This window comes from Sminthopsis crassicaudata, chromosome 5 (assembly GCF_048593235.1).
Source record: "Sminthopsis crassicaudata isolate SCR6 chromosome 5, ASM4859323v1, whole genome shotgun sequence".
Lineage (NCBI taxonomy): Eukaryota > Metazoa > Chordata > Mammalia > Dasyuromorphia > Dasyuridae > Sminthopsis > Sminthopsis crassicaudata.
Genome location: NC_133621.1, coordinates 90311735 through 90331430, shown reverse-complemented (window position 1 = coordinate 90331430; position 19696 = coordinate 90311735). Strand labels below are relative to the sequence as shown.

General features: G+C 37.3%; 1 protein-coding gene across 2 annotated transcripts in view; it reads right to left on the bottom strand.

The window, feature by feature from the left end:
- SMARCD3 (SWI/SNF related BAF chromatin remodeling complex subunit D3) overlaps positions 1–14893 on the bottom strand; it is a 76467-nt gene extending 61574 nt beyond the window's left edge. Inside the window, exon 1 of one of the 2 annotated variants that reach the window (XM_074267468.1) lies at positions 14795–14893. The gene's annotated coding sequence lies outside the window, so the exon portion shown is untranslated. The remainder of the gene's footprint in view (positions 1–14794) is intronic. The other variant, XM_074267467.1, reaches the window with a different exon arrangement.
- Between the last annotated feature and the right edge of the window lie 4803 nt (positions 14894–19696).

The window sequence follows — 19696 nt, the reverse complement described above, 5'->3', positions numbered from 1 at the left end:
TATGCTAAGGTGTCCGGGACTTTTCTCCATCTTCAGTGGAAGTGCTTCGTTTTATAGAGAGCCGCATAAAAGCAAGCCAGATAACACAGAAACATGTGGCCCCAGCTCCATCAGCTCTTACACTTTGGCAGGCAGTTGGAGGACTTCATGCATTATGTCCAATATCTTGTACATCCTTGGTGGCTCGTTGTCTCCATCCCCCCTTAGACAGTGAGCTCCTTGGACTGCCTTTCGATTTCTTTGTTTCTTAGCACTTAGCATAGCGCCTGGTAAGTAACAGGCAATTAACTAAAAACTAAGTGATTGACCCCCAAGTTCCCTAGTGGTCAATGGAAAGTGTGCATGCTCTGCTGAAGGGTAGGGATGAGAGGCAAGGGCATTCACTAAAATAGAATTCTCTTTATAATATTTTTTCTTAAAATAAGACAGTTTTAAAAAGAAGGAAGTTTCTTCTCACCTTTTTTCTCTCTGTCTTTTCCATATATTCCCCAGAAATCCAAACTTAACCCTCACACACTGTCTCTGACTCCATAGGAGAAAGCCCTTCCTCAAATAATAGTTGTGATTGTAACTTCAAACCCGAAACCAAACTGCCCTTTCCCCCACACTCCAGCTGTCTCTTAAAGAGACAGTAAAAAACATCTATAGGCTCTCTGGGCGAGTCTAGTAAAAGACAGACTTGTGGGACAGAATGATGCAGACAGAAAAGAGTGTCAGTGAAATGTTGTAATGGGGAGGAAACCAAGTCCTCGGAGCAATAATCTTTTTCTTGCTGCAAATCCACAAGGAGGTTGGGAATGAGTGATGGGGTGGGGGAGGTGCAGCTTTGCTTCTATGTGAGAGACCAAGGTCTCCCTCTGCATCCAGGGCCATCTCTAGTCTTCGGGAGCTCTATCTTGCCACGGGACCCACAAGGCTCCAGAGGGGCCTTTGGTAAACTTTGTAAGTCATGGCATCACGGTCCTCTTCGAGAGGGAAGGACAAATAACAGAGGGCAAAGAGGCATCCCCTGACTGTTTCCTGCCAGAATGCTGTTTGGGGGTTAGAAGCCATTTCACTGGATGCTAAACTGGAACAGTGCGTGCCTCAAAAAGGCTCAGAGCCTGACCTCTGTCTCCTCTCCCTGATAAGAAGCCAAGGGAGAACAGCTGTGGGCTTGGCGGGGGAGGACTCCGGGCTCTCTACCCCTCAGCTGCCAGCTGTCCGTGACCCCTTGGTGCCTCTGCACTTTCTCTTTCTCTTTGCTTGTTCTCTCCTGGCCTTAGGTGCATGAATACCAGACATGAGACCAGCCAGGATTTGGGGATTTTGAACTCTGGAGGGTCACAGAGCCACAAAAGCCCCCCTGGCAGTTGGAAGTGTCAGCAAGCTCGCAGGACCACTCCCTGCTCAGCGGGGCCTGGCTGCCTGGGCTCACACAGCCAGGATGGGTTGGAGGTGGGCCTCCAACGTGGACCTTCCTGACTCTAAAGCCAACTTTCTCTTTGTGGGCCTTTCTTTGCTGCCTCTCATGGCCTATGAATGCCTGGTACATTAAAGGGACTGGGGATCTGCCTGTCTTAGATCTGAGGGGTGCAAACAGCTCAAGCTCTCTATCTCTCTCACTATAACATCTCACAGACACTGCTTTGCCCGGGTCATTTTGAAGTCGTCTGTAGTTTGAATGGGGTCACTTTTCTGGGTTGTGGGTAGGTGCGTGGCTCATCCCCAAGGGGAGTGGGGTAAATGGAAGCGAATGCCTCCTTGTGCCCCTTTTGAGTGAGTTAGTGTTCCTCTTTTGGTTCCTAGGCTATTAATAAACGCTAAAATTATGTTAGGGATGGGGCTATGACTATGTTTCTGTTCCTGGAGATTAAGAACTGGACTAACACTGTCAGCATGTTTACTTTTGTCCATTTTCAGAGCCAAGTTTGTTTGAGTTGGTCAGGGTGAGGGCTGCTGTACCTACATGCAGCAGCATCTCGCCCTTGTCCTTTCTTCTGATTTGATGTTGATTTTGACATTCGATTCAGCTCGTTGACTGCTGGACCATACACACACATGATTCAGAGCCGACTCCCCCAGAGGTAGAAATAACTCACTTTTCTCTGATACAGCACGGTCTGTTCTGGCTGGGATGGCTGCTGCAATGGGAGGCAGACCTCCCAGATTCCAACATGTTTACTCTAGCAAAACCCTGGTTTGCACCAGACCATATAATGATCAAGAAATCCAGTGAGAAACAACAGTCACTTACTTCTTTTACCCCAGAATTGCACAAAAAACCAACTGCAGGCAGTATGAAAGAGAGCTGCCAGAAAAACCATCTGGATGGTCCCTAAACAACCCAAGATTGGCCAAAGATGAAGTAGGTTGTGAGGCTCTGAGTTCAGAGGTAGGGAAGAGCTTCCCTAAGAAAGCCTCAGGGTGGTCAGAAAACCGGGCAAACTCAAAGCCCCACAGGGCAGCAGACAGAGGGGGCCACAGTGCCCAGACTAGTAGGCCGGGGTCAAACACTGACCCCCACTGAAGCATCCAACATCCCTCCTCAAAAGCAGAGGGAGGGCCTAACTTGAGGAGGTGAAAGTAAGTGCAAAAACCCAAGGGTAGGACCAGAGACAGCCCTCTCTAAAGTGAAGAGGGGAGGAAGCTGGACCTGAAGCTGAGAGAGGAGTACATTTTTAAATGGAAAACACTGACCAGTACAGTAAGTGATTGCAAATCTAGAGATTTCCCCAAAGAAAGAGCCAATAACGACCTTCATTGTAATAACTGAAAGCAGAAACTAAAAGAAAAAAAGGGATTTTTAAATACCTAGATGAAATGAAATGAGAGATTAAAAAGAAAAGCTCTGGAAGAAAGAATTAAAAGGAAAAGTAATTTGGAAGAGTGAATCTTACCTAAGAAATAGATCTCTGAAAACTAACATAGACCAAACAGAAATAATTGACTCCATTATGCAATATTCCATTAGAAAACATATTAGAATAAAACCAAAATATTGAAAAAATAGAAAATTTAATAGACTTCCTGAATCATGTAGTTTTTAAAATGCCTATCCACTATAAAGTATTTCAAGACATCCTAAATGAAAATTCCTCTGAGCTCTTAGTACCAGAGGTCAAAGGAAAGATAGAAAAAAAAATCTACTTGATCACCTCCTAAAGAAACGGTCCCAGGAATATCAGAGCCAAAATACATAACTTCTAGGCCAAAAAACAAAATACAGCTAGTATCCAACAAGAAGCAATTCAAATACCAAAAAATGAAGAATCAAATCAGGGATTAAACGAGACCTGGTAGCTTCTACATAAACCAAAGGAAATCTTGGAAATACATTTTCTCAAGGCACACAACTAAGAATAACTTACCTTGCAAAGTCATATATTTACATTTATTTCTACAGGAAGAAAAAAACAACCTTTAATGGAAAAGAGGACTTTCAAAACATTTTTCATGAAAAAGATAAGAGCTGAGCAGGAATTTTGAAATACAATCCAATAATCCAGAGAAATTTATAAAGGAAGAAACATTGATGGGAAATATTTGTTGAATAAATGATTGAATTTATTTAAACAAGCAGAAGGAGCTATATAATTGCACTGATATTATAAAAACATCCCTTTTGAACCTTAAATGTTTTCAATGGTTACTGAGGGAACTAAATAGAATAAAAAGAGGTTCTGAGAATAAATTAGTATGTTTTTCATGTTTCAAACATAGAAAGAAAAGAGAGTAAAAGGAGGGATATAATGATGTAGAAAGGAGAGATGGTAATGGAACTTGAAATTTCTCATAAATAGGGTATGTGAGAAGATTATACAAATGTATAAGGCCCATCAAAGGATTAAAGCAAAAATTTAACATTAATTGAAAATTATTCAAAATGAAGATAATATCAGTGAGTTTCTTTATTAATAACAGAAATGGTAGAGACATTTGAATTTATCTTTCTCCAAAATTGTTGTGTAATTAATCATATAACAAAGTGCAGAGGGGATACACATTATTCTAATGTTCTATATATTTTTTCCAATTCCATAGCCCTATAACAATATTTTTATACTCATTCCTACTTCAGAGTCACTTTTTTTCCCTGTGATTATCGCTAAGTTAATAAAGTAGATTTTCTTCAGGGTCATTTCATCTCTCTGAGAAGCCAAGGGACTAGTAGGGTAGAACTAAAATTTCGAGACACTGGAAAATAAGACTACCCCTATCCTTTGTAGGTCAGAAAGAGGGTAGGGAAATGATGAGAATTGTACGTAGATATAGAGATCTGGAATTCCATTTTTGCTGTAGTTGCCCTTGGGTGAGACTTCATGGATGCTATGCAGGATAGAGAGAAACAGTAGTCAACACAAATGAACTGAGCTCTTGAAATTCAGGAATCCCTGTGGTTCTCTTTTGTATAGACTCTAGACACAAAGCTTTCCTTAATCCATAACCTAAAGGGGTAGGTAGTTTGGGACTATTTTCCTAATATTGTAAATATATGGGAGGCTAAAATAAGAGGAATTTCAGGAGATCGGAGGCAGAGGGTTTCATATAGAAGTACTTCTTTTCAATTTCCTTATTTTCAATAAACAATAAACTATGTGGCTATATAGTATATATGTTGAGTACTTGTGCCATGAGACTGGTTGAGAAGATTTTAGATGTTGGGGTAGGAATTAATCATAGGTCATCCATCTAAAAATATTTTGTGCAATATTCTATGTAATCCACTAGTTTCATTTTTGTGCCATATTTCATTTTTTCTGCAAATTCAAATTCTGAACTGTAACAGGCCAGTATCTTGATACTTCTGGGTTTGATATTGGGAAAGAGAGGTAGTTAATAAAACTGAGCATACTTTAATATTAGTGAATTGGGATAAGAAGTCTTTTGTCAGCTGTTTCCTGAATGTACTAGAGATGAATGCAAGAACTCAAGGAAAGTGCTACCTGATGGGACAACTAAGATATTTCACTCCCTTGCTGGATAATTAATTAATGCAGTGCCATGCTTCCTTTGCAAAAGATTTTAAAACTCTAAGAGCATAAGAAGGTAATCAGGAAAGTGATATTAAATGACTTTAGTTTATCTGTTTACATTCCTACATGGAAGGATGATTCTAGTAACTCATTAGAACTTTCTCATTATTAAAGGCAGTTAGAAGGACCATATATAGAGGGCACAGGTGTGAGTTGAGTGTGAAAGGATAAAAAAAAAAAGAGAGAGATTAAAGGGTGATTGGGGAATACACCAGGAAAAAGGGAAAGGGAGAAGTAGAATGGAATAAATTATCTGCCATAAAAGAGGCAAGAAAAAGTTTTAACAGTGGAGGGGAAGAAAGAAGGAGAGGATGAGTAAGTGAACCTTACTCTCAATAGAACTGGCTCAGAGAAAATAACATACACATTCAATATGGGTCTAGAAATCTATGTTACCCTGAAGGAAAATAGGAGGGGAATAAGATATGAGAAGGGAGGAGGGTAATAAAAGAGAGCATATTAGGGCAGGGAGTGGTAACAAAATATTTTTGAGGATGGGCAGGGTGAAAAGGGAGAGATAATTCAGGAAAAGATAATTAGCAATAGTAATTATAAAAAGAATTTTGAAGCAAGTTTCTCTGAAAAGGCCTAATTTCTCAAACTAAGCCAATTTGTAAAAATTAAAAGCAATGCTTCAATTGATAAACTGATAAAATATTATGATCTATTCCCAAAAGTTTATAAATTCAGCATATCATTTGACAAAGAGATTTTTTTAAAAAAAGGAATAGGACCTATATGTACAAAAAAATATTTATAGCAGCTTCCAAAAAGTTAGAAATTAAGAAGATGCCCATCAATTGGGGAAGGGCTGAATAGATTGCAGTTTGTGATTATGACAGAATATTATTGTTATATGGGAAATGATGAGCAGGATGCTCTCAGAAAAAAACCTGTAATATCCTCCATAAACTCAAGTAAAGTGAAATATATTGTATACAAAATAATAGCAATGTTCTGGGACTGATCAGCTATAAATGACTTTGCTATTCTCAGCAATACAATGATTCATGACTACTCTGAAGGACTTGTGAAAAATCCTATCCATATCCAGAGAAGGAATTGATTATGTCTGAATAAAAATTGAAGCATATTCTTTTATTAAAAATTATTTTTCTCAGGGTGGGTTTTGTTGTTAGGGCAGGAGATCTATATTTTATTTCACAACATGACTTTTATGGAAATGTTTTGCATCATTTCACGTGTGGTTTCTTAATAGGGATTGGGGTGGGGATAAGGGAGAGAATTTGAAACTCAAAAGTTTTAAAAACAAATGTAAAAATTGTTTTAAATGTTAAATGTGGAAAATATTAAATAATTTTAAAAAGCAGCATATGAATTGATTTATACTGTTTCTATTATTTCAGTGTCCAAAGAGGTCAACATATACCTGTGATTATCTTTGGGTCTTGTCTTCAGCTTTTTTCTTTTGTTTTGAATAGAGGAGATCGGATTTGACTACATCATTGTGGACTTCAAGAAGTTTAGGAACTAAATCCATGCCATGTTTTTTACCTCTGTTCCGACCTTGAGATCCCAAGCCCTCAATCCAGGCATGTTCTTCTAATTGTTAATCCTCGTAACTAGTTAGAATAACTAGGACATGATTGGGATTAACTTTCCCACATGTCTATGATTCTAGGAAGATCTCCAGTCTGCTATTCAAACGCATATGTTTGTCTCTCATTACTGCTTCTCTAGAGCTCTTTCTCTGAAGTTGTCTGCCTCCACACAAATACACAAGTGTGTTGTTCTCAATCAATCAAGGGTTATACCTCCCTTAATAGTTAGTTTTACAGAGATGTCAGTCAGGACTATTTCTAGAGGTGGGATTATATAAATAATTGATAAAACAGCACAAAACCTTAAGGCACTCCCTTATAGACTTCTGGATTACATTGATATTAATCTATTATAAATGAAGCTGTCCAACTAGTTCTGAATCAATCTGATTAAATTGTTGTCTGGTCAGAGGTAAATGATTTCAATGAATAGAGTGTTGGGTCTGGAGTCAGGAAGATCTGAGTTCAAATATAGCCTCAGACACTTTGTGACTCTGGACAAGTCACTTGATTAGCTTTTGTTTGACTCATTTTTCTCAATGGTGAAATGGGGATAATAATAATAGCACCTACTTCAAAGGACTATTGTGGGGATTTAAATAAGACATGTGTACAAAAATCACTTAGCACCTAGTAAATGCTATATAAATGCATATTCCTTTCTCTTTTCCAATCCTTATCTGTCCATCTTTTTTACCAAGAACAATTTGAGGAACTTTATCAAAAACTTTGTTAAAACCTAGATAAATTATATTCAAAACAACCCCATCCTTTTACTTAATAATCATACCCAAAAAAGAAATGAGGTTACTCTGGAATGACCTGCTCTTGAAGCTTTGATGGTTCTTTATAATTATTGCTTCCCTTTCCAGATATTCACCAACCATCTTTTTAAATGACCAGTTTTAGAATTTTCCCAGGAATCTGAAGTCAAGCTCCTTGGACCATAGTTTACCTCTTCCCTTTTTTTGAGGTTTTAAGATATTTGCCATTCACCAACATCTCAGTACATCTTCCATTTTCCATGATATTTTAAAAATATCTCTGACTGCAAGTTGGCAATTGGTCAGTTCACAATCTATCAGTTCTTTCAAGATCAGAGGATGTAATTCATCTGAGTCAAGTGGCTTGGATTGATCAAGATCAGGTAAGTGTTCTCTCTCTCTCTCTTTTTTTTTTTTTCCTGAGGCAATTGGGGTTAAGTGACTTGCCCAGGGTCACACAGCTAGGAAGTGCTTAAGTGTCTGAGACCAGATTTGAACTCGGGTCCTCCTGAATTCAGGGCTGGTGCTCTATCCACTGCGCCACCTAAGTGTTCTCTTAACTATCTATCTCTTTACTTATTCTGGGTATCAGATTTCCATTAGGCATTTTTGTTCTGTCACTTTTGGTATAAAAGTAGTTTCTTCTTTGCAGAAAATAAGAGTAAAATTTTCTTATTCATCTTAATCATAGTTCCTATCCCTTCCTGAATCCTTTTTTTTCTCCCAAAAGAAAGGAGAAAAATCCCTCCCTTTTTTTTGTCCTTAGCTTCCGTCACTTATCCTCAGCTTATTCTGAACTTTTTTACATCCCTGACACTATTTGACATGTGTTTTGCTATGTTCTCACATTAATTTTCTCTTACTCGGTCTTGCTTCCATCTTATATACATTAAAGGAAAATTTCTGATCATGCTTCCAATAAGCAAGGCAGCATGGTGTAAAAGAAAACCAGTTTCTGAGTTAGAAAGCTCCAGGTTTAAGTTTCATCTCTCACATATACAATGAGACCCTGGACAACTCATTTTACTTCTGAATACCACTGGTAAATGTTTAAGATTTTAAATTGTAGAGTAGTTTCTAATCTGTATTTGTGGAAGGAATTTTCTTCCTAAAATTTTTAAATAGTGATAAAATCATTTTTAGACCAAATTTTTAAAATGACTCAGAGAAGAGTTGGATTGAAAAAGTCTAAAGAACAGACAGAAGAAAAGACAATTTAGAAAGGCAAATATAAATGACCTTTTAAGTTTTTATCTTTTTTAAAAATTTTTTTGTTTTATTATTATTATTAATTTTTTTGTTTTTGTTTTTGTTTTTTTTTTTTGAGTTTTTATTTCAAAAGAGATAAAACAGTCTGGGACTATGAACTACGTAAGATCCTAGGAAGGGGAAACAGCTGTTCAACAAAGAAGCTGCTTTATGGTTAATGACCAGCAGATGGTAGCAGAGAGCATCAGTATCAATGTTAATTGGTAGTTGAGCAATCCAATTCAATCCAATCCACTAAACATTTATTAAGCACCTATTGTGCCAACCACTGGCCTAACATCAAGAGCTATGACTTTTCCCTGGTCCTCTAAATTCTTTATATGGTGTCCCTTCCAACGAGTTATTATAGTGTGCTCTCCTTCACAGGTGGTACACCTGTGGCTGGTTCTCTGAATGTATGTTAGGGCAGAAGCATGAATCTCACTTTTTTGCTTTGCTGTTTTTTTTTTTAATTAAAACTTTATTTACAAAGAATATGCATGGATAATTTTTCCAACACTAACCCTTGCAAAACCTTTTGTTCCAAATTTTTCCCCTCCTTCCCCTCCCCCCCCCCAGCTGGCAGGTAGTCCAATACATGTTAAATTTTGCTTTGCTGTTTGAGGAAATGGCTTTGCTAACAGATCTCTAGCCGGTCTAATTAGTAAAAGACATATAACAATGGAGATCCTCTGAAACTGTGGTTAAGAGGGGAAGATGATCACAAAATGCCTGAAACAAGGAGCAGCTTTCTGGAAGCCTGTGGGGTAGGGACTCTCCAGGGCTGTACAGTATGATGATGAGCCTTCCTTTCTTTACCCCTTCCCTTCTTCCCTTTTTCCTTCTTTTTCTCCCTCCTTTTTTCCCCAGATAAAAATAATCAAAGAACAAAAAACAAATCTCAAAACCTCCACTCCCCCAGTATCCTTCTACATGTAGGGTGTGAGACAGCAGTTTATTTTTTCTTCCTAGAGAAGTGAAAATTAACAGGTGGTTTTTGTGGTCAAACGATATTTTTAGTTCTCTTGACGAATTTTGTAGCCAACAGCAACTGTGAAAGCATGGCAATAAGCTACATGATTGGTGTAAGTGATAAGCTCTATTCTTACATTTGAGATTTCAGTAACCTTCCCTCCCCCCAAAATCAATTCTTTTGATTTTCTTGGGCGTGGGTGAAATATTTAGGACTTCCAGAGGAGCAGTTATGAGCTGGACTTTGAGGATAATTTTAGAAAAGGACAAATGGTTGATTTTGTCTAGTCTGCCTTGGTTTTCACATTCATCAGTATCTCCAGGGTGTAGGCTTCGGTAGTTAGCAGAGTATGTGAACATATGGCCTCTTCACTTACTGCCAGCTTTACCTGGTCTATGTATCTCCTCACAACTGCCTCCCTCAGTTTCTAGAACCCGGACTGGCCATTGGAATTCATGTAATTTCAGGGGAGGTTCTACACCTACTTCTCTTGAGCCTCCCAGTGGTTAATAAGCTTAGAACTGTATTATTATTATTTTTTAGAAGCTTAAAGCTTTTAACTTCTATTTAAATGCAAACCCTGAGAAGGATAACTCCTTTAAACTGTGATCTATTATTTATATGTAACTGAGCCTGTTGCTCACCAGAATGGCCACACAGCAGAATTAGTTCTATCACTTCTGTTACACAAAGTTATATGATTTAGTGCTGGGAGGAACCTTAATCCAACTCACCTACCTTACAAGTAACTTGTGCTCTTATCTATGTGAATTATTATTGCTTTCTCCAGAGCCTGGCATCAATAGTGATAACTCACTTATTGTGCTATAAGAAATGATAAGCAGAATCATCTCAGAAAAACCTGGAGTTACATGAACTGCTGATGTAAAGTGAACAGAACCATAAGAAAGTTATACACAGTAACATCAGTGTTCAATGGAAAACTGTGAATGACTCAGCTATTCTCAGCAGTACAATGATTCAAAACAATTCCAAACTGATGAAGCTTACTATCTGCCTCTAGAGAAAGAACTGTTTGAATGCTGAAACATGCTGCTTTTCACTTTCTTTCATTCTTTTTCTTTTGAATATTTTACAAAATGATTAATATTATATATATGATTTGCACATGTATGACCTATAATTTGATTGCTTATCATTTTAAGAGAGAGGAGAAGTACAGAAGGATAAAATTTGGAACTCAAAACTTAAAAAAGTTAAGAAATTGTCTAAACATGTAATTTGGAGAAAATATGTACATATATACAAGCATATGTGTATATATTATGTGTGTTTGTATATGTGTATGAATCCCCTCCCCAAAAAAATAATGATTCAAAGAGAGAAAAATAATTTCAGATGATCCCTATTTGTCAATCAGGAAACTTGAGGATATATGTGCATAAGAAATAATAAGTTAGAGGGATATGGGACCAGTTCATTGGCATATAGGTTTGGGGATCCCTTCCTTCCTTAACATTGGGACTTCGGCACACCTTACAAGAGATTGGGTCTATAAAAAGCTTAGCATGAGTCACCTTGAATTTAACTGCTCTTGATTTAAATGGCTGAGACTTTCTGCCTATCATTGTAGTAATTGTTATTGTAAATTGTTGTAAATGACAACTAATTTGGGGATTGGCTAAACTCATAATGTACTTTAACAAAATGACTTAAAAAGTGGATTGAATAATCTGATTTATAACAATTGTTACAATCTACTGGGAAGCAGCTATTTAAATTTCTCCAGAACATATTTCAGCTTTCCGTATTACTAAACACTTACTTACTACTTACTAATACTTACTAAATACTTAAATAATTACTAAATAGACATTTTACATTTTACCTCAATTCTTCACTGTCCAAAGAATTCTACTGATAAAATGGCCAGGACTGAGGTAGGCAGTCCTATTCTTGAGAGCCACTCTCCCAAGAGCTCTAGAGGAATTGCTATTTAGCTCCACCTTTATGGGACTCAAGTCTTCTTCCTCTCAAGCTCACAAGGTCATCTCATTCATCTAAGATAAGGAAAGTATGGAGCCTAAAACCTAAACTCATTCTTCCCTGGGCAGGATTAAGGCTTTAAATGCTTCATACTTAGGCTGCTTCACGGATGGGGTAGAAATGAAGGCACTGCCCCTTTTCACAACTGTCTTGGGAAGCTACCTGAAATAATCCTGACAGGATTTATAATGGGAAGGAAACGGACACTGAGCAGGTAGTCACTACTTTTTTACACCCACTGAGTTATCAGCTCTTCCAGTTCCACTCACACTAAGGACACGCTTCACCATTTCAAAGTACAAGGTCTTTAGCCCTTAAAATGGCTGGAAGTAGGCCTCAGATCTCCCCATATCCTACCCTGCCATCAGGACAGGTCAACCTCAGTAACTTCTTGAGACAGACCAATTCAGCATCCCTGCAGTTGATTTGACTATATTTGGTATGTTTCTATATATTATGAATTCCCTGGCTATTGTTTGATTATTTCCTGGAGCTTGTTTGCATTACAATACTCAAAAGTCAAAAAGCATTTATTTAGTGCCTACTATGTACCAGGGTCAGGATAAATCTGTGGGAGCCAGGGGAGCATTGGAAGTGACTGCCAAAGAGCTATCTCTTTTTACTAGAGATTAGTATAGAAATCAATATTAATGGACAGGTTTTAAAAAGTAATAATTTTAATTGTCTGAGTTTAGAATAATTAGTATGACTCAGATCTTTATAAGTATTTTTAAAAGTTATTTTCCTCAAACAAGATTAATTAGAGAATAAACATGATACATCAAAGAAAAGAAAAAAAAAACAATCTATACATAACAAGTAAGCAAAACAACTTAAAAAAAAATGGTTGTGAATGGCTATAGATATGGCCACATCCTTCTGATGTTTAATAATTGACCAAATAAAAAGAATCCAAACAAAAACAAGACTAATTTGTCTTTTTTGTATTCAACATTATTATCTTATATAATCTTCCGTACATTTATCTGTTTGAAGTTTATATCTATATTGTTCTGTGAGTGTGCTTTTGGTTTTGGTTTCTCCCACTTTATCTAAGCTGAGCACAATAGCTAACTGGGTACCATTAGTTTGAGAACACAGAACTGGTAACCTATGTCAGTCTCTGTCCTTTATTTGCCATTGTAATTTGCCCAGTTTGAGAGAACTTGATCTTTAGTCGGGGTAATCAGGCTCCATAATACCCAATTTCCTCAGCTCATCACTCCTACCTGTTACCTTGGGCCCTGGTCTAGAGTGTCCCCAAAAGGGGGGGGAGTAAAAAATTATTCAATGTAAAATTAGGAACCCTGTATGGAATAGTTCTATTTTCACTTAAAAAAAAGGGACACTTATGTGATTTCACCTTTAGCAAATTAAATATAGAAGAATCCTAGTATGTATTACAAAATGATTAACTTAGGGCTACTCTCCATAGTGAGACTACTATTCAAACCTTGCTAAGATATAAAGTCTTTTGTAAGATAACTAGTCATTTTTGCTTTATATCCCTACTATGTACAGTCTTAGTAAAGGCCACTTGATATCTTCTTTCCTTGCTTGCCACCAGTCTGCTTTCCTGCCTGCTCTTAGATGCTGTTGCTGCTTGCTGGTGGGAGAGATGCTGTTCACTAGCATCTAATTCTAGTATTCCAGACCCTTAATGCTCTTACAAGGCCCTGTACTAAAAGGGAGAAGACCCAAAAAGGAGTGATCCCACCTTAGACACGGTCTGGTCACTCCCGATGGCTCACAGTCATTCTTACACTTCATTAGAATGACTGACAATAAAACGTTGGAACCTGTGGCTTCCAGATTAAACCAGAAAACTAAAGTAAAAGGGAAACAAACAGAAGGGGAATTCATAAGTAGCTAGAGGATAAGGTTTCCTCTTGCAGACACTGGGGACCTATTGGTAGTACAGAACATGTCCTAATAGATAGAGCTAGGAGGCACCAGGGAAAAGGGAGTTTCCCAGAGACCCACTCCATCAAAGGTGACAGAGCTAAGGTTTGTCTGCTGACAAGACAAGCAACAAGATCTACTTCCCCAGAACAATTATTTTCCTATGCCTCATATTCTTATGGAGAGATAGCAATGCTTTTCTGAGGCTAAAATATAGTTGCAAAGCTAGAGGTTTTGCTCCTGGTAGGTATCCTTAATAAGGGCAGAAATGTGGGAACACAAAAATGGTCTTATCTTCTTATTTTATTTTTTTCTTTAATTCAAATTCATTTGTATGTTAAACTAGAAAGGATATTGGGAAAGTATAACTTTAAGTGGCAAAGGTATTTGGAGGAGGGTCAGCCTGATCACAGGCTAGCACTTTTTAAAAGAACCTTATAAGGCATAGCTGCTAAGTCCAGCTAAAAAGTCAGGCAGAGAGCCATCTGAAGCCTTTTTTCCTTTTATGTTTTAGCAGAGGGCCTGGATCTCTCTCTTCCAGATATCCATATCACTTAGGGTTAGACATTCCCAAGCTCCTCTCTGGCTTAGGATATATTAATTGGAGCCAGTACAAAAGGCAAGCAAAAAGCCAGCTCTTTGTTCTTTTCCTATTTACTCTTCATCAGTGCCTTTATTAGGTATACTCTTTCAGTAGCAGAGTCCCTTCATTGGGTGGTATATTCTGACCACTGGGAAAACCTTTTTCTCCCTTTGTCCTCCTACTAACTCAGTACTTTCTATGCAATAGGTGCTTAATAAATGTTTTTACAAATGGTCCTTGAAAAATTTCCCAATACATCTCCAAGTAGTTTTCCATATAGAAAAAGTTTTCAAAATCCTTTCAGTGACCTTAAAGTGAAATTGCTTAAATATTTGAAGGTGGTTTGATGTTAGTTTTTTCTTCAATTAAAAAAAAAATAAAACAATTTTTGTCCCTTTCACTATTTCTCTTCTCAGTTTAACTTTCACAACCACAAGCACAACTACTCAATATTAAGCAAAACAATGGAAAAGATAAGTATTATTCAATTATTCTCTCCTTCAGGGACATTTTATTTTTCTGGCTCATTGTCCCCACCAATATAGGCCCTGTGACTTACTATCTGATATTTTCCCAAGGCTAGACATCAATTCCCTTTATAAAATGGCTTGCAAAGCTCAAAACATAAAACAGTTTAATTTATAAATTGATGAGCACCAAAAGATTTATATTCCAGGTCTTAGAGAACCAAATAACCTTCCTCACAGTCTTGTAAAGTCTCTGTAACATAGAATACTGACCTGAGTATGGCTCTAGCAAAAAGGCAAAGGCTTGGGTTTGATGTTCCTGGGTGCTCTTTGCTTTCCATCTTCTATTAGGAGAAGAGACTGACCCCTATTGACAGTTGAGATTGAGGTTTAACTTCAACTGTCAATAGGGGTCAGTTATTTCTCAGAGGTCCACTTAATGTCATGGTTGGAATCTAGAAGAATTGGAAACTGGTTAAAGGAGAAGTCAAGAATGAATGGAAGGTTACAAGAGTAACTGGAAATGTGATGGTGCTCTTGCTAGCAATAGGGCTATTTTTTTTTTTTTCTATTTACCAGTAAGTGGTTCAGTAAAATCCAAAATCATATAGTGCTATCACTTCTACCTCCTCAACAGTTCCCATATCAGCCTTTTCCTCTATTTACATCATTATCACCCTAGTTTGAGTCCTCATCACATGCCTTCTCTTCTACTGAAATAGAAACTAATTGACTTCTCCTTCTTTCCTCCTCCTTAACCCATCTAAAAATTGTCAAAATAACCATCTGACCATATCATTCCCCTGCTTGAAAAATCTTCAGACTTTGTATGAACTCTAGAATAAAGCACAAATTCCTTAGTCTGCCATTTAAAGCCCTCCACAATCTAGCTCTAACTTGCCTTCTCAGGCATTTAATATGAGTTTCCTTTAATGCACTGTGTTCTTGCCAAACTGGGCTACTACTATCTGTTTTGCAGATTCTACATTTCATCTTTTATCTTTTTCTTAAAATCTTTTCTTTTTTATTCAAGGCACAGCTTATATGTCATCTCCCATGTGAAACCTTTCCGGATTTATGCCCTACCCTATTCTTCAACCAGTTAAAAAGCCTTTTCTTTCCTCAAAATTTCCTAGGTCACTTTGAAATAGACTTTTTTCCTTTGCCTGTCCTATCCTCACATAAACTCTTTCCAGACAAGAACTGTCATTTTATTTTTGTATTCCCAATGACTAGTATGGTGTCTTGCACATTCATTAATCAGACAATTCATTAATTAGATAATTATATAGAACTGGCAAAAGTCAAACTGCCTGTTTCCTACCTGTGTTTCTTGTTACTTTGTGAAGAAACAACCTAGAAAAAAAGGGTAAGTCATCAAGAAGTGAGAGGTTTTAGTCTGAACTAGGATATACTGAAGGAATGTCTACAGATTCACAAAAACTACCTTGAAAGGATATCAGCCCACAGAATACTGTAGAAGGTCAACACAATGTGTAGTGTCTTCACTAGTCTTGCAGCATCCTGTTACAAGCTGTTGATCCTTATGCCTTTTGTAGCCTAGCCTTTGGGTTATCTTTGGCTTAGTATTTATTCTTCCCCAGATCCTTCCTTGTTCTAATATTCTTCTTTACAGCTACCAACATTTCTCTCACTAGGCAATAATTCATCCTGACTCCTATCTCAGTCCATTGATTTACAGACCCTCTCAAGTAAGATGTTTACTTTTTAATCACTGGCCAAATTCTGAAAACAATAAAGAACAAAAACATGTAGTAGGTCTGAAGCTTTCTGGCATCCTGTGTACTAGGACCTATACTCCTTGCACCTGGGTGTGTGATTTTTAACTATATCCTGTGTCTTTACAACCTAAGGCCCTGCACTTGCCTAGATAGGCAACAGCTCTTAATTACAAACAGGCCTTTGCTGGGGCCCATTCTAGAGCCACATATTAAGTTTTTTGTATCTGGAAGGGAACATCTAGCTCAGTGCTGAGCGGGTGTGATTTATAGATGCAGATACTGATGTGAATTCACTTTTTCATTTTTACATACAATATATATCATCCTATGGCCACAAACCCCAAATTTACCCAAGATTTTCTTGGGCCTCTCTCTCAGAAACATTAAAGTCTATAATTCTGAGAAGAAAAAAAGGAGAACACAGGTTCTATCTCAGATTCAACTATGCAATGTAGTTTGAGAAACTTTAGTTTTATGTAATTTTTTAAGCTAACTTGAAAAGATGTGCACATTAGAAAAACCAATTGTGCTTGGAAAGTATAAAAAATGAATTTTCAGTTACATTACAAGATATGTGATTAGAATAGTCCCTGATGTTATGATCAGAAAAAAATCTTGGGCAACTGAAGAGACTTAGTTTATGGAGCCTGAAATGTTAAGACTTTGAAAAGGCCTTAATAATAACTCACATTAGCTAACATTTTTGTAGTAACTACTACATTCCAGGTACCGTGCTATATGCTTTACCATTATAATTTCACTTAATCCTCACAACAACCTTGGGAGGTTATCCCCATTTCATAGTTGAGGAAACTGAGGCAGTCAGACGTTACATGATTTGTCCAGTAAGTTTCTGGGACTAGATTTGAATTCAGATCTTCCTTACTGTAGGCCCAGCATTTTATATGCTGCACTACCTAGCTGCCTACAGAATAAAATTCAAATTTGTTAACAAGTAACAAATTTGTTTGTGCTATCTATGTTCTGGCTTCAACTAAGCTTTCTGGTCTATGTTCTTTCACCCATTTTGTATTCCAGTCAAACTGACCAGTCTGCATCTTGTCAACACTCCCTATGCTCAAACAGTCCCCTCCTTTACTTACCATGCCTTTGAAACCCCATGGTCTTTCAAGACCTTCCAAGATCAAATGATAGTTCCTCCATGAAATTTTTCCTGACTGCCTTAGTCAGAATTTTTTCCTTTATGTCACCCTCTCCTCTGCCCCCAAAGTTTTGTTGTGAATTCCTTTCTATCCTAATCATAATCTTCCTTGTAGTTCTACCCACTGCACCACCCAGATGTCTGAGAGACAAGGTTAAGAGAGAGAGTGAATCCTCAACCTTCCCACTTTTAATTTTCACAACTTCAAGAATTAAAATGATTTTATGTGTAACCCATATTCCCAGCTATGCATAGTAGAGACAAAAATTAGAGGCAGGGTGCAAGCAAATTGATATCTGAAAAAAGGAGGAAAGTATTCATAAAAGTGTTGGTGAATTTTTATGAATGACTCAATTCTTTTCAGCAGCATAGTGATCCAAAACAAGTAGAAAGAACTCACAAAAGAAAATGCCCACTTCTAGATAAAGAACTGATGGCCTCTGAATGCAGATAAGAAGCATATTTTTTTTCACTTTATTCTTTTTCATGTTTTCTTTTCCTTTTGATTTCTTTCTTTCATAACTATGAGTAATGTGGAAATATGTTCTACATTATAGCACATGTATAACTTTAATCTAATTGCCTACCATTTTAGAAAGAGGGAAAAGGAGGGAGGAGAAAATTTTTGAACTCAAAATCTTATAAAAATGAATGCTAAAAATTATCTTGATATGTAATTGGAAAAAAAATACTATTAAAAAAAGTTTTGATGAATCTATTCTAAAAGATGATGACAAAATTGAAAAAATGGAAAAGCAGCAAGGTTGTGGATAAATGAGATTGTGGTCACCTTTACTCTCTGACTAGCCCAGGATGGTCTGGCCTCCTGTTGCTTTTGCTGCTTCTGGCCTAGCTGCCCACCCAGCAGGGAAATTGGGAGCTGAGACTGAGTGTAACTCATCCTAAGGCATATGCTTTTCATCTGGGAATAGTCCAACAACAAAGTCAAAAGGGAGATTAGAGAAGGCAGATTGCCCTTTTCCCTTTTTACCCAGGGTTCTTCTGGAGATTTTTTTTTTTTTTTTTTTTTTTGCTGAGGCAATTGGGGTTAAGTGACTTGCCCAGGGTCACACAGCTAAGAAGTGTTAAGTGTCTGAGACCATATTTGAATTCAGGTCCTCCTGACTTCAGAACTGGTCCTGCCAGGGTTCTTCTGACATTGCAGCCCCTACCCTTCCCCATCCAGTCCTGTATAGCCTCTCCTCTCCTTTGCATTTTATGGGTGACTTCTTGGTTATTATGTTAAAAGAAATGCATATCATCAGAATTAATGTTGTGTTATAAAAAATGTTTTCAGCAATTTCTAGCAAAAGATTTCAGTTTTGGGTGGTTTAGGGAACAACTTCCTATTTCCCATAAGTTCAGTGTATGAACATTTGAGATCTGGGGGGGGGGGGAGATGGATGGGCTGTTTTCTAGGAACATTGTTTTCACACAAGTTGAAGATTGATAATATAGTATGATTCAGGGCGAAATGAAGAAGCAGAAGAACAATTTAAACAATAATAATATTATAGAGAGCAATAACTTTTATTTTAATTTTTTTATTTTTATAAAAATTTTATGCATAGGTAATTTTCCAGCATTGACAATTGCAAAACCTTTTATTCCAACTCTTCCCCTCCTTCCTTCCCCACTCCAGATGGCAGATTAACCAATACATGTTAAATATGTTAAAGTATAAATTAAATACAATACATGTATACATGTCCAAACAGTTATTTTGCTGTACAAAAGAAATCAGACTGAAACAGTGTACCATTAGCCTGTGAAGGAAGCCAAAAATGCAGATGGACAAAAATAGAGGGATTGGGAATTCTATGTGGTGGTTCATAGCCATCCTCTAGAGTTCTTTCACTGGGTGTAGCTGGTTCAGTTCATTACTGCTCTATTGGAACTGATTTGTCTCATCTCATTGTTGAAGAGGGCCCCGTCCATCAGAATTGATCATCATATAGTATTGTTGTTGAAGTATATAATGATCTCCTGGTTCTGCTCATTTCACTCAGCATCAGTTCATGTAAGTCTCTCCAAGCCTCTCTGTATCCATTCTGCTGGTCATTTCTTACAGAACAATAAAATTCCATAACATTCATATACCACAATTTATTCAGCTATTTTCCAATTGATGGGCATCCCTTCAGTTTCCATTTTCTGGCCACTACAAAGAGGGCTGCCACAAACATTCTTGCACATACAGGTCCCTTTCCCTTCTTTAAGATCTCTTTGGGATTTAAGCCCAGTAGTAACACTGCTGGGTCAAAGGGTATG